This window comes from Rutidosis leptorrhynchoides, chromosome 3 (assembly GCF_046630445.1).
Source record: "Rutidosis leptorrhynchoides isolate AG116_Rl617_1_P2 chromosome 3, CSIRO_AGI_Rlap_v1, whole genome shotgun sequence".
NCBI lineage: Eukaryota > Viridiplantae > Streptophyta > Magnoliopsida > Asterales > Asteraceae > Rutidosis > Rutidosis leptorrhynchoides.
In genome coordinates, this window is record NC_092335.1 from 49,976,129 (window position 1) to 49,990,999 (window position 14,871).

At 35.6% G+C, this 14,871-nt stretch overlaps 1 long non-coding RNA gene across 2 annotated transcripts; it reads right to left on the minus strand.

The window, feature by feature from the left end:
* Positions 1-11,149: 11,149 nt before the first annotated feature.
* LOC139896090 (uncharacterized) lies at positions 11,150-13,040 on the minus strand. 2 transcript variants are annotated; one of them, XR_011776124.1, is made up of 4 exons: positions 12,783-13,040; positions 12,564-12,629; positions 12,080-12,474; positions 11,150-11,840 (listed from the first exon to the last, which is right to left on the minus strand). It is a non-coding gene; the product is annotated as an uncharacterized lncRNA (long non-coding RNA). The 2 variants fall into 2 exon arrangements; XR_011776123.1 differs by having other exon boundaries at positions 11,150-12,474.
* Between the last annotated feature and the right edge of the window lie 1,831 nt (positions 13,041-14,871).

The window sequence follows — 14,871 nt, forward strand, 5'->3', positions numbered from 1 at the left end:
CCGTTGGTAATGGTAATACTCTCGCTATTACTCACGTTGGCTCTTTGGTATTAACTAAGGATCTTAAGCTTTTAGATGTTATTGTGGTTCATTATATTGCGAAAACTTCATGATCTATTAGTAAGCTACCTCCTGATCGACAGACAATTTTGTGTAACAATAAGAGTGCTCTATTTCTCAGTCAAGATCATGTTTCTCATAAGCAGTCGAAACATATTGATATTGTATCGTTTTATTCGTCAATTGGTTTCGTCTGGCAAACTATACAGGAAGTTCATCCCAACTACATTACAGCTTGTTGACATCTTCATGAAAACCTCACCTCGCCTTATATTTGAGAAGTTGCGCGTCAAGCTTCATGTTGAGCCACCACCTATTCGCTTGAGAGGGGGTGTAAGCGATAAACATTAAGCTTTAACTAATGAAAAAATAGCATCCTTCTAGTTATATCGTTTTGGTGTCAAAATTTATATAACTAATGAAAAAATAGCCTCCTTCAAGATTAATAAACCAGTTCTACTAACTTATGAAATTAGTTCTTAATTTATGAAATGAGAAACTACATAATTATCCTTAACATATATTGTCATTCTAGTTAATTTACAGTAATAAACCTTAACTCTGGCTACTTTATCGTACACTCATACAATTAAATAAACTCCAACTTAGAGCTTTAAAAATATGCTTCAGATATCAACTCTAGCTACTGATTCCATCATTAGCCACAAACTTGATCTACTTTCGTCAAAGACATCTATGTTCGTATGTGGTAAAATTACTATATTAGTGTATGAATCACCGCTCAATATTATGCTTTGTCTTTCTCATTTGAATTGTCTGCCTAACTATTTTACTCTGTTCTTAAACTTCTTTTGTATATTCATTTATTACATTTGACTATTTAACTTAAAAAATTTTTAATCAAAATTAATTATTAATTATAAATTCAAATTTAAAGTTGATAATGTATACACATATCATAAATAATTTTTTTTTTATTTTTGGCAAAAAACTCTAACTTTATAAAACTCAAGCTTCATCAAAAAAATAAAAACCCGCAACAAAGAATAATTATTATTTTTTTTTTGGCAAAAACATATCATAAATTAATGAACATCAAAGTGTTGGTGTATTGATGATATGACTTTTCATAAGGGATGTTAAGGGTTGAATTCTCATGAGCCGTATAATATTTTTCTTAAGGCTACTTGCCCATTTCATAGTCTCGGAGGTTGCGAACGTCTTGCGTTCGAGCCTCACCCGAGGAAGTTTTACTACATGCGATGTCCGTATGAATTTGTCGTGGGGGTTTTCTCCTGGGAGCGATAGGACTATAATGTTCGTACAAGAAAGCGAGTGGATACATCGCGTTCAAACCCCGTCAGTGATTTCTAACCACTCTTAAAAAAAGGGTTAAGGCTACTCACTGGTCATATATTTTTTTTGTCCCGATGTAGGCCATATACCCAAAAAATACTATTATAGGCCATAAACTTTAAAAAATGTGTTAACGTAAACCAACTTAACTTGTTAACCTGATAAATAAGGTTGCTCGTTTGACTTTTTTTTCCGAAACTTTGACTTCGAAATTCGGATTCATTTCTTCGATTTAAGAGCTGTAAATTTACAGATAGTTTCACGAAGAGATTTCGATCAAATCTGTATTTTTACATTTCGCTATAACCTCTCATATTGATCCGGTGCTCAAATCGGACACGGTTTTCGGTGAAGGATGAACTCGAGATCAAACTCTATGAATTTGTTGTTGATTACCAGTTCTGATGATGTGCGAAACTTCGTTTGATGTTATGATTCACTATTCTGAAGTCAATTTGTTAAGAGAATCATCATCGATTTTGTAGATTGAGCTTCAAAAAAAGTATATTTTTTTTTGTTCCAATGTAAGCTATATATTCAAAAAAATACTAATGTATGTCACATACTTTCAAAAACTGTATCGATGTAAACAAAAGGTGACATGTTTAGTCGGTAACAGGTTACTTTTTGTTTACATCGATACACTTTTTGAAAGTATGTGACCTACATTATTCTTTTTTAGGTATATGTCCTACATCAGAATTAAAAAAAAAAAAAAAAGTATGTTACCCTGAATAACCTTAACCCTAAAAGAAATTAATGAAACTTTGTGGTTTGGTAATTATTATGGGACGGATGTATAATTTCAGACGGAAGAAGACAAGTATAATTTAGTACTAGCTCGTGGAGCTAGCATAATAATGAAGAATTTATAAAACGAAACCTTGATAAAAGCGATAACACTTTCTCGTTTTTGCGCCGCAAGTATTTTATACTGTTTATGTTGGAGATATGGAGAACTTTAAACAATTAGAGGGAAGATTCCAGGAAACTCACACGAAGCTTCCACGAAGTTGTTAGGAAACTCACATGTAGCTTCTACGAAGTTGTTAGGAAACTCACATGTAGCTTCCACGAAGTTGTGAGGAAATTCAAATGTAGCTTCCACGAAGCTGTCAGGAAACTCACATGTAGCCTCCATGAAGCTGTCAGGAAACTCACATGAAGCTTCAAGGAATTGTTTTTAGCTTACTCCTTAAATCATTCTATAAATAGACCCTCTTGTAACTCATTGTAAACACACCACAAATATTCAGTAAATACATTCTCTAGTTGGTCCGTGGACTAAAGCAATCACAAGGATTGCATATAACCACGTTATCTCTTGTGTCGATTTACATTTCTTGCATTTATAATCTTTCGTTCATTAAGTGGGTTAGTAATCTTGTAGAATTACTATCGGTGAGTGATCTTGTTGAATCACTTGCGTTGTTTTGGGTCCTAATATCCTTACAACTGGTATCAGAGCACAAGGTTTCGTTAAGGGAACGATGGCGGAAGACGGGAAGTTTAGAAACCACCGATTCGATGGGAGAGACTTTGGCTTTTGGAAGATGCAAATTGAAGATTACTTGTATCAAAAGAAGCTACATCAACCTCTGTCAGAGACCAAACCCGAAAGCATGAGCGATGCCTATTGGACGCTATTGGATCGTCAAGCTTTGGGCGCGATTCGTCTTTCACTTGCTAAGAACGTTGCATACAACGTTGTGAATGAGAAGACGACGTTTGCTTGCTTGAAAGCACTCTCTAATATGTATGAGAAACCTACCGCTTCTAATAAGGTTTTTCTCATGCGACAATTGTTCAATACGAAGATGAAGGAAGGTACGAGTGCAACGGATCATATCAACGAGTTCAACAACATCATATCGAGGTTAGCATTGGTAGATATTGTATTTGATGATGAGTTAAAGGCACTAATCTTGCTTTCATCATTACCGGAAAGTTGGTCGAGTACTGTTACCGCAGTTAGTAGCTCTACAGGAACTACTAAGCTAGCGTTTGAAGGAATAAGGGATTTGATTCTTGGTGAAGATACTCGTAGGAGAAATTCGGGAGAATCGACATCTGGTTCCTTGTTAAGTACCGACAACCGTGGTAGAAAATTTGATCGCGGTGAGAAGAAGGGTAGAAAGAAGTCTAAGAAGAGGTATCCATCGAAAGATAGAAGTGAAGCTGTTTGTTGGGGTTGCAATCAAAAAGGACACTTTCAAAGGAATTGTAAAAATGGTCCGGTGAAAGGTGTGAACTTGATCGCGGAAGAAAGTGATGATGCACTTTTATGTAGTGTTGAAAATTCTATGGAGTCTTGGATTTTGGATTCGGGAGCTTCGTTTCATGCTACTCATGTCAAAAGCATGATGAAGAATTTTCGTTCATATCAAGGCAAGGTGAGATTAGCGGACGACAAACAACTCAATATAGAGGGCATTGGAGATGTTGTATTGAAGACTACTCTTGGCTCTAATTGGACCCTGAAAAATGTAAGGTACATTCCTAAATTAAAAAGGAAACTTATTTCGGTTGGTCAATTAGATGATGAAGGTAACGCGGTTACTTTTGAAAACCGCCAATGAAAGGTGGTTAAAGGTAGTTGTGTAGTGGTTCGTGGACATAAAAGGGGAACTCTTTATATGGTTGAAGTGTTTGATGAAGACACGGTGGTTGCTACGGTTAATGTTGAGTCCGAATCAACACTATGGCACCGAAGACTCAGGCATATGAGTGAGAAGGGTATGAAGATGCTTGTTTCGAGTGGGAGAATTCTGGATTTGAAAAAGGTAGAACTTGGGTTTTGCGAACCATGTGTATATGGGAAGCAAAAGAAGGTGACTTTTGAGAAATCAGGGAATGCACCTAAGTTAGAGAAATTGGAGCTCATTCATACGGATGTGTTTGGTCCAATCAATGTAGAATCACATAGAGGTTCTCGCTATTATGTCACCTTCATTGACGACTCCACTCGAAAGGTATGGGTTTATTTTCTTAAAGCTAAATCTGATGTATTTAATACATTTGTGAAGTGGAAAGCTATGGTAGAAAATGAGACTAACTTGAAGGTCAAGTGCTTGAAGTCGGATAATGGAGGAGAATATGGTAGTCTTGAGTTTAAAGACCATTGTGCAAAGCTCGGTATTAGAATGTTGAAAACGGTACCGGAGACACCGCAACACAATGGGGTCGCCGAACGTATGAATCGTACGTTAAATGAAAGGGCTAAGAGTATGAGACTACATGCCGGTTTGCCTAAGATGTTTTGGGCGGATGCGGTTAACACGGCGGCTTATTTGATAAATAGGGGACCCTCAATACCGTTGGGTTTCCGAATTCCCGAGGAAGAATGGCAAGGTAAGAAGGTGAGTTATAATCACCTTAGGATCTTTGGGTGTAATGCTTATGTGAAGACCAAAGATGCGGATAGAGACAAGCTTGAAGCTAAGTCAAAGAAGTGTACTTTCATAGGTTACGGGTCGGATGAAATGGGTTATCGTTGTTGGGATAACGAGGCTAGAAAAGTGATTCGTTTTCGTGATGTTACCTTTGATGAAGATTTGGTTTATGGAAAATGGGAAACGGGGAGTCCTAAACCGGCTCATATTACTTTTGACGATGTTTCTATTGATGATCTTGCAGGTTCTAGTGGGAGTACGGGTAACAATGAATTGCCAATTAACGGTGAGGCGTCAGAAAATGCTAATGATGGAAATGATTCGGAAAGCGGTGATGATTCCGAACATAGTGCGAGTTCTAGTGATGAGGAGGACACAAATGAAACCGATCCAACCATTTCGGTTGCTCCTACACTAAGACGCTCGACTAGAGTGCCCAAATCTAATCCTAGGTATTCTCCATCAGCAAACTACTTGCTCTATACCGAGAATGGTGAACCCGAAAGTTACTTTGAGGCAAGGAAGACAAAAGAATCCATACAATGGGAGCTTGCCATGAAAGAAGAGATGGGGTCACTTGAGAAGAATAAAACTTGGTCACTAGTGAAGTTACCTCATGATAAAAGGGCGTTGCAAAGTAAATGGGTGTATCGAATCAAGAATGAGTTGGATGGCAAGAAAAGGTACAAGGCTCGTTTGGTGGTTAAAGGCTTTCAACAAAAGAAAGGAGTTGACTACCAAGAGATATTTTCACCGATGGTGAAGATGACTACTATTCGTTTGGTACTTTCTATGGTTGCATCCGAAGACTTACATCTAGAGCAACTAAATGTGAAGACCGCATTCTTGCATGGTGATCTTGTTGAAGAGATCTACATGAGGCAACCCGAGGGCTTTGAGGTAAAGGGTAAAGAGAAGTGGGTTTGTAAGCTAAAGAAAAGTTTGTATGAATTGAAGCAAGCACCTCGGCAATGGAACTTGAAGTTTGATGATTTTATGAAGAAGATTGGTTTCTTAAGATGTGAAGCAGATCACTGTTGCTACTTGAAGAAACTCAAGTCTTCTTATATAATCTTATTATTGTATGTTGATGACATGTTACTTGAAGGTTCCAACATGTCCGAAATTAACAAGTTGAAGGGATTACTTTCCCGTGAATTTGAGATGAAAGATCTTGGTGGTGCTAGGCAAATACTTGGCATGAGTATTGTGCGTGATCGTGTGAAGGGTACTCTATACTTGTCTCAATCCAAATATATTGAGAAAGTTGTAGAGAGGTTTAACATGGAAAATTCAAAGGCTCGTTCTATGCCTTTGAGTAGCACGATAAAGCTATCGAAAAGTCAATCACCTAAAACGGAAGAAGACAAAATGGAGATGGAAAAGGTTCCATATGCATCGGCCGTGGGTAGTATTATGTATGCCATGGTTTGTACAAGACCCGATATTGCTCAAGCAGTGGGAGTTGTAAGTCGTTATATGTCTAATCCGGGGAAAGAGCATTGGAAAGCGGTCAAATGGTTGCTTCGTTATTTGAAAGGTACTTCTAATATGGGATTGCGTTTCTCCAAAAACAATCTCATACTTAGGGGTTATCCGGATGCTGATTTGGGTGGATGTGATGATTCGGAGAAAAGCACTACGGGTTATGTTTTCACAATAGGGAAGACGGCAGTAAGTTGGATCTCTCGACTACAAAAGAGTGTTGCTTTGTCAACTACCGAGGCCGAATATATGGCTATTGCAGAAGCTTCTAAAGAGCTTGTTTGGTTGAAGAACTTCTTAGGTGAGTTGGGTAAAAGACAAGACTGTTGCGTCTTGTATTGTGATAATCAAAGTGCAATACATCTTGGGAAGAATCCGGTGTTTCATAGTCGTACGAAACACATCAATATAAGGTATCATTTTATTCGACAACATATAAGTGATGGTACTTTATTATTGGAGAAAATCCTTGGTACGAAGAATCCTGTGATATGTTTACTAAGGTTGTTACGACAGAGAAATTGAGGTTTTGCATTACCTCAATTGGTCTTCTAATGAATTGATGAGAGAAGACCCCAACTAGAGAATTAGAGAGTTAATATTTCAATTCTAACAAGTAGTGTTGAAGACCTTGTATCGAAAGTCTGCTCATCCGAAGTATGTGTTGAATGTGCGTGTCCCAAATGGAGTTTGGCGGTATAATGGTGGTTTAACGTTCTAGGTTAGATCGTTGATATTTTGGGTTGACGAAGGTTGGGTTTGTTCAAAGTCTCCAAGTGGGAGATTGTTGGAGATATGGAGAACTTTAAACAATTAGAGGGAAGATTCCAGGAAACTCACACGAAGCTTCCACGAAGTTGTTAGGAAACTCACATGTAGCTTCTACGAAGTTGTTAGGAAACTCACATGTAGCTTCCACGAAGTTGTGAGGAAATTCACATGTAGCTTCCACGAAGCTGTCAGAAAACTCACATGTAGCCTCCATGAAGCAGTCAGGAAACTCACATGAAGCTTCAAGGAATTGTTTTTAGCTTACTCCTTAAATCATTCTATAAATAGACCCTCTTGTAACTCATTGTAAACACACCACAAATATTCAGTAAATACATTCTCTAGTTGGTCCGTGGACTAAAGCAATCACAACGATTGCATATAACCACGTTATCTCTTGTGTTGATTTACATTTCTTGCATTTATAATCTTTCGTTCATTAAGTGGGTTAGTAATCTTGTAGAATTACTATCGGTGAGTGATCTTGTTGAATCACTTGCGTTGTTTTGGGTCCTAATATCCTTACCGTTTATATCAACCATGCATCTCCTAGTAGTATTATTTTTATATTATACGGAGCAACTTTTTAAACACATTGCGACTTGCACAGAGGAATAAATTAGCTTTTTTGTATGTTGAATTACTTTGTTCCTATCTAACAGTAACATTCAAATAGACTACGCGCTATTGAAAGCATCACCAATTATATATTGAAGTTTAATTGAAGATTATCCAGTCAGTACACAGACCAGAATTGTATATATTCCATAGTTATTTCTTATAGTTTTTGTTTCAGTTACATAAATAGTTGATAGTAGATATAGAGAGACTGCAATCGTATAGTAGGAAATTATTTAGATTGATAAGAGTTGGTTAGTTGTAATTTGGTTTTAATGCAATAATAATAATCAAATTTCTAATTCCCTCGTTACGTTATGTTAATACATGGTACAATTTTAACTAATACTACAATATCATAATGAAGTCATAGTAAAAGAATCAAAGGATCTTTGACATAGCGGTTATTGATCGAGTCTCCAATTATGAAGTTGTTAGTTCGATATATTCATGACATTATATCATTATTCGTATAGTGTGTGTAAGTTTTATTTTTAAAATAAAATTAATAGCAAACGAAAAATAAAGTAAAAAAATGAGAGTTTAAATGTTTAATGCACGTAATTCATGTTTCATAATAAAATAATTTTTTGATTCGTAAAAATCTCATTTTCTAATTTGTTGAAAGCCACTCTCCAATATACTCTTTTCGAATTAGTATATTGTATTAGTGGAAGACTAACTTAATACCCGCGAATTCGCGAGATTTTTTTTATGAATGAATCAAAAACTGAATTGTCACAATTTGTATTTTATATAGTATGTGTTAGGTTGTTAAGAGATATATTATTACTGATAATAAATTTAGCAATTTATAACATGAAAAACAATACATATAATACGAAGTTGAAAGCTTAACACCGGAAAAAAGGGTTTAGTGTGTAGTTAATTTTTTTGTCAAGTTTCCCACAAACCCGACCTAGTAACTTTATTTAAAATAACCTTCTAGGTTTAGTTACACTTAAGTGATACAACCCTAGTGACATATGTCTTTGCCTCTATACAACTCTAGTACCCAAAGACTGTTAGGTTTGTATGATTGACTCATCCGATGAACGTTAAAACTACCCTAATTAGTGCTTTTATATCATAATTGCTTTCCCCTAGTCTAAGCGTATATCATAGCTAACATCTCCATTAGCAGCATTCTCACGATATTTCTCACACCTTTACTTGCTGCGTCGACCTCGTTAACTGTTCTTCAAAAATCATCCGGTCACCCTTTTGGAACTTGCTCCGTCGTTACGCGACAAAAGAAACCTAATTTGTTACGATATCAACATCACTTCAACCACAACCTGAAAGTATTTGATTCTATTGAAGTTTAATTTAAAAAAAATAATAATAATTGTAATCAATTATATGTGTTATTAAACAACTAAATAAAGAAACATTCACTTATGCTTGTCGATCATTTCATTAATGGTCCTTCAAAAGTATGCCAAATAGCGATTACTGAGGAACTACCAATTACATATGTTATCTTAACCTATAGACGTAATGAAACCCGCACTTGTAATGGCTATGGACCCCGCAAAAGATTTATCGGTATTATAAGGGATTTTTTTTTTTACCAAATATTCTACCAAAAATATTAGCAATACCTGCAGTATTATATGGGAGATGATTCTCACACACCACTTTTTGATCCTTATACACTTTTGTCTCATATGTTGACAGTTATACCCCTAGAAAGTTGAATTTATATTATTATTATTATAAGTATAATTAAGGGTAGATTAGGTAATTAAGTCTACATAGACCAAATTGTAGTGTGTGAGAATCAACTCTCTTATTATATGGTAGTTGGTTCTTGTCTAGCTCGATAGTTTATTCATTTGTAAGTTATAGGGATTTCATCTTTTAGATGAACTCTTTTGGTTATAAAATTTAATTGTTTTCGCGCCAAAAAAATATATGTAATGAATGGAATTATGAGATATAAATGGCGTATAAGAAGTAATGAATAATGGTATAGACGAGTACTGGTTGCTAAGTTTAGAAAGAATTTTTTTTTAGCATCCCTAGCAAAAGCAAAAAGATTACAAATTGCAGCTTTGGCAATTAGAGAAGTGCTCTAGTAGATTGTACAACACAAGCGATTGATATAACATAGTACATAGGTACTTGAATTTTAAACTATAGTCATGTAAGAACAACAACTATATGATAGATATCATTATCATTATATTATATGTATATGTATAATAGCAAAAATCAACTTTTTTTTTTTTTTTTTTTTTTTTTTTTTTTTTTTTTTTTTTTTTTTTTTTGTAAATTACCTGCCAAAGAGGACAATCCAAATGTAATATGCAAAAGCTTCCTGTTAAAATATATCAAAGGAGTTTAATAACCAATTGACATACATTATACATTATTAAAATATATGAAAGGAGTTCAAGGTATCATTCAAAACTTAGCTAATTTCATACAAATGGCACATCCACCCAGAGTCCAAAACACCAAAGCCCGCCTAAACATAAAGGGAAGGAGCAAATTCACGAGAAGGTGCACATACACAGACATGACTACAAAGCAAGGGATGGAGTAGAATGAGATTCTTGACTGTGAACCCTCAATCGATATATGCATGTATGTGTTAGGTTCCCATAACTGGATGTGGATATGTGAAATCTATCCTGATAGTATCGACAAGGTTTAAAAAAACGGAAACGTGCCTCGAGGCGTTTCCCCTCTGTGAGGCGAGGCGTACGCCTCGAGGCGAACCGAGGCGTACGTTCAAGGCGGAGTTAAAAAAATACATAAAAAAATTAACAGGGGCTGTTAATGTCATTTAATTAAAGTTTTAAGAGTTCATATCTAGTTTGTTCTTGGTATTAAAGTTTGGTAAAAGTTGAGGGACTATTATTGTTCTTTGATAAAAAATAAATAAATAAATACAACGTACTTAAAATATCTAGCAGACAACACTAATCTAGAAAGACCACTTGTTTCCTTCTTTTCTCTTTCTTTATTATTATACATATCATCATCATCGTTATCATTATTATGATGATAAAAAAAAGATCATTCTCCTCCTTTTCTCTTCCATTGATATTACGAGTACCAGACAAGTACCTCAAAGAATTCATTAAACTATGTCTGATTTTGGGATGCTTCAATAACTCATGCCTAACGAAATATTCTTCCAAGAACAAAAGCCCCAACTCCGGTCACCGGATTTTACAGGTTTCAATTTTTTTTCTTCCTATCTTCTCTTCTATTTAATTTTCGTGTTCTCCTTCCTCATCTTTACTCAATTCCGGCAACATCTAAGGTTTCCGACACCGTTAAATGCTGTTTGACCGTCGTTGACTGGCTGTGAACATGAGGCGTACGTTTTTCACTTACCTGTGAGGCGTACCAAAATCGAACCGCCTCTCCCATTTGAGGCGTACGTTTTAATTGGCCTTTGAGGCGGACGTTTCAAAACGGAATATTCGAAAATCGCATGGAGGCGCGCCTCAAGGCGTACGAGGCGACCGTTTTTTTAAACCATGAGTATCGATGACACTCGAACTTCCTAAGTCCAACACATTGAAAGTATGAGCACTACACTTTTAAAGGTCATATTCAAACTCTGTTAGCAACTACCACTTCTGCTCTATAACCTTGTTGTGCAACCATCTACAAACCCTGCAGTTTTTAAGTGGGCTTGATATATCAAATGCCACACTCTGCTCACGGTACAAAATGTTAATAGGATTACAAACATGTACATATACTTAGAATATCAAATATTTGATTTTAAAAAAATAACATTCAGATAATTTCAAGTCAACTAATCAAGTTAATGCAACCACATAATCCCTAATTTTCACCCACATTATGGCCCACCCATTTTGCCCCTAGATTGTAGTTACAGAGCAGGAGAGACCTTAGTTCCTTAATTCATGGGCCATTTAAAAAGAACTTTTAAGAAAAAAGAACTTTTAAGGAAAAAAACATGCAACAACCAAAATTTTGCCAATATGTCCATATACTTAGCTTGAGCTAACATTGTTTACAGAGAATTTGAGAAAGTGTTCTTAAATGAAGATTTTGCCATTTGCACAAAAGTGGACAAGTTACATATATATTGATATGAAAGTAGTAGACATGTGGCGTCTTTTTTATGAATCGTCATACTATGAGTCCAAAGATGACCGATATCCTCAACGCCAATTTTTGTTGTGCAACACAAGTACTCTTATTCCACTACAACATGTAATCAAACAAAAACTATGTTTAGTCCCCATATACACAATCTTTTACCCAGCCAAGTTTAAAGAGATTAATAAGTGATCTAAATTATATTACTTAAACTAAACAATCCATAGCCCTAAAATCCATTACCAAGCCAAATTCAACGCACAATTACAGTTTCACAAACATCAAATACTAACAAACAGCCCACAAAATACACTCAAAAATGTAAAAATGAAAGCAAAACAAACCTTGGCAACACGTTCAAGAGTTACATCGTCGGTAATTACAACGGTCGTGAGCGTAAAACCATTTTTAACCAAATAAACTTGCCCAACTAAACATCATGTGAGTGACCCACCACCTTGGCACCACTCGATGCAACAAACTTCAACTAACTTTATCTAACTTCTAGAATTAATCTAATCATATAAGAGGTAGTTGCAACCCCACAATCTAGCCCTCTGTTTCCACCACGGGTAATAAAATCCTATGCTGATTTTTTCAAAAACAACCAAAAGCAGCTCAAATATGCAATTAACTTCACAAATACCATAACCAAAATTAAATACTTATCTGGCACCATGTTTTGAGTTTTGTTTCACCACTGCCTCCTTGTTTGAAGTACCTCCTTGTTTGTAGTGTGCTGATATAACTCACAAAATTAAAAACACAATTTTTTTCAAGAAACATTAGAATTGTAGATGAAGATTTCAAATCTACAAAAATTGGTACCTAGAAGACAATAGGTAGCGTCTGAATAACGAAGTAAACCGTCTTTCCATCATCTTTTTTTCGATTCTGAAAAACCACAAAAACGCATCTTGGTTACATATACGATAAACTTTTCCGAAAGATCAATTTTTTCCAGTTATCATACGCATCTTCGATCTTCGATTACATGATTCGCTAGATTAAACTATTAATTGATTAAATAATAGATGAATTGATTACCTGATTCAGTAGACTATACGATTCGATATATTGCATAATCCTCTCAAATCTCCGAAGTACGATGATTATATGCTTTTAATCGATCGTAGATTTATTGTTTTGGATTCAATTTCATGATTACAGGCGAGCACTTTAGGCTGTGTTCCCAAGTTTTAGTTGGGTAGAAAAGAAGAGAAGAGGGGACAAAAGGAATGGAAAGAAAAGGGATGGAGTGATTGTAATATTTATATGGGTGTTCCTGAGTGAAGAAGAAAAGAGAGGAAGACATGAAACTTTCAAATCCTTTCAAATCATTCCAATTTAGACAGATTTGTATTGAAGTAATTTTCCTTTACTTTCTCTTCTTTTCTTTTTCTAATAAAACTAGGGAATAACTTTAAATTAAAATTTTCTTTCTCTTTTTCAAATACTTTCTCTTCCACCCAAAATTAATCTTGGGAACACAGCCTTAGTGAATGTGGTATGAAAGTGAATTTGTGAACCCTAAATTGAATTTTAAAGAACCTCGTGTTTTTCATATTTTTATTCAGTCCTTTTTCTAATGTGTAAGGGTATTTTAGTGTCAATATTGTTAAACTTCAAGATTACGAGATCATGTGAAAATTTCAATGGTCTAGATTTAAGGGTTAATTATAAATGAAAGGCTAAGATTAGTTGTTATTAGATAAGATGATCTTTTTTTGTGTTTGTTATTATATATAGTATAGATAGATATAGATGTTATTATAAGTGTTAATTAATCAGTAAAGATTTAAGTGTATAAAAATAAAATGGTAAAGATACTAGTTAGTACGAGTAATATTTATTAAACCAATGTACCCAATCAAGTTGGCACTTTGGGTCGTTTGTAATTCAATCGACATTTTATCAATTATTATTGAGTGTTGACGTCCATGCTCTTTAATCAATTCATTATTTTTAGTATGGATTTTGAGTATATGATGGGTATTTCAAAACCGATATCATTCTAAGCATTTATAGAATTGACGGTGACATTCGGGTGGAAAGTGGGCTTGCTCATCTTCCAACCGTGGGTGTTTGGTACAACATACTTTCTACAGGTAACACCATCGAAAATTGCAAATCCCTTTCAAGAATTCGTTCAAGAGGTCTCTCGGGGATGACGGTTCAACAGACTTTTGGAATGACGTTTGGCTCGGGTCAGATTGTCTCAGAAATACTTTTCAGCGCCTATACGGATTCGAAACAGAAGCAGCAGCAATAGTAAAAGACAGAGTGGCGATTTCACCAAACAATGAGGTGCAGTTTTTGTGGAGGTGGTCGGGACAACTAACAGGAAGAACACTTGGAGAACTAGAAGAATTGACGAGGTTACTGAGTTCGATCCTTTTTAATTTCAGTCAGCATGCGTCTTGGTCATGGGCCCTTGCAAACAATGGGGTTTTCACGGTCAAGAAGCTAGCAAACATCATTGGTTCAAGTCTTCTATCTACATCGTCTTCTACGCGTCAAGAAACATTAAGAAATAACTTTGTACCTAAAAAACTTGAAGTATTCGTATGGAGAGTTATGAAAAAACGTATTCTGGTTCGAGTTGATCTCGACAATCGGGGCATCGATCTTCATAGTACTCGTTGTCCCTTGTGCGATGACAATGTCGAATTGGTGGATCATTTTTCTAATTTCGTGCAAGATATCCGAGGATGTTTGGCCTCGTGTCTACATGTGGTGGGGTTTTGGTTCGTCAAATTTAAATATTAACAACATACTTCGTGGATCTTCATCTATTCCCATGTCCCTGCTCGGCTCAAAAATATGGCAAGCGATAGAATGGGTGTGTGTTTACTTACTTTGGAAGAATCGAAATGCAAAAGTCTTCAAGGATAAGAGTTCGTGTGTTTCGGTATTAATCAATGAACCTCAAGTTAAGTCGTTCGAATGGATCTCGAATAAGCTCAAAGGACAAAGTATCAATTGGCACTCTTGGCTAGTAAATCCATCTTTGTACATTAATTTGTGATTCGTGTACGGGTTGCAATCTCGGCGTCCTTGCTTTAGTGTAGCTTGTTTTCTCGTTTCGTGATTTTGGGCTTGCTATTTTTTCGCTTGTACATAGCAGCCCTCTTCT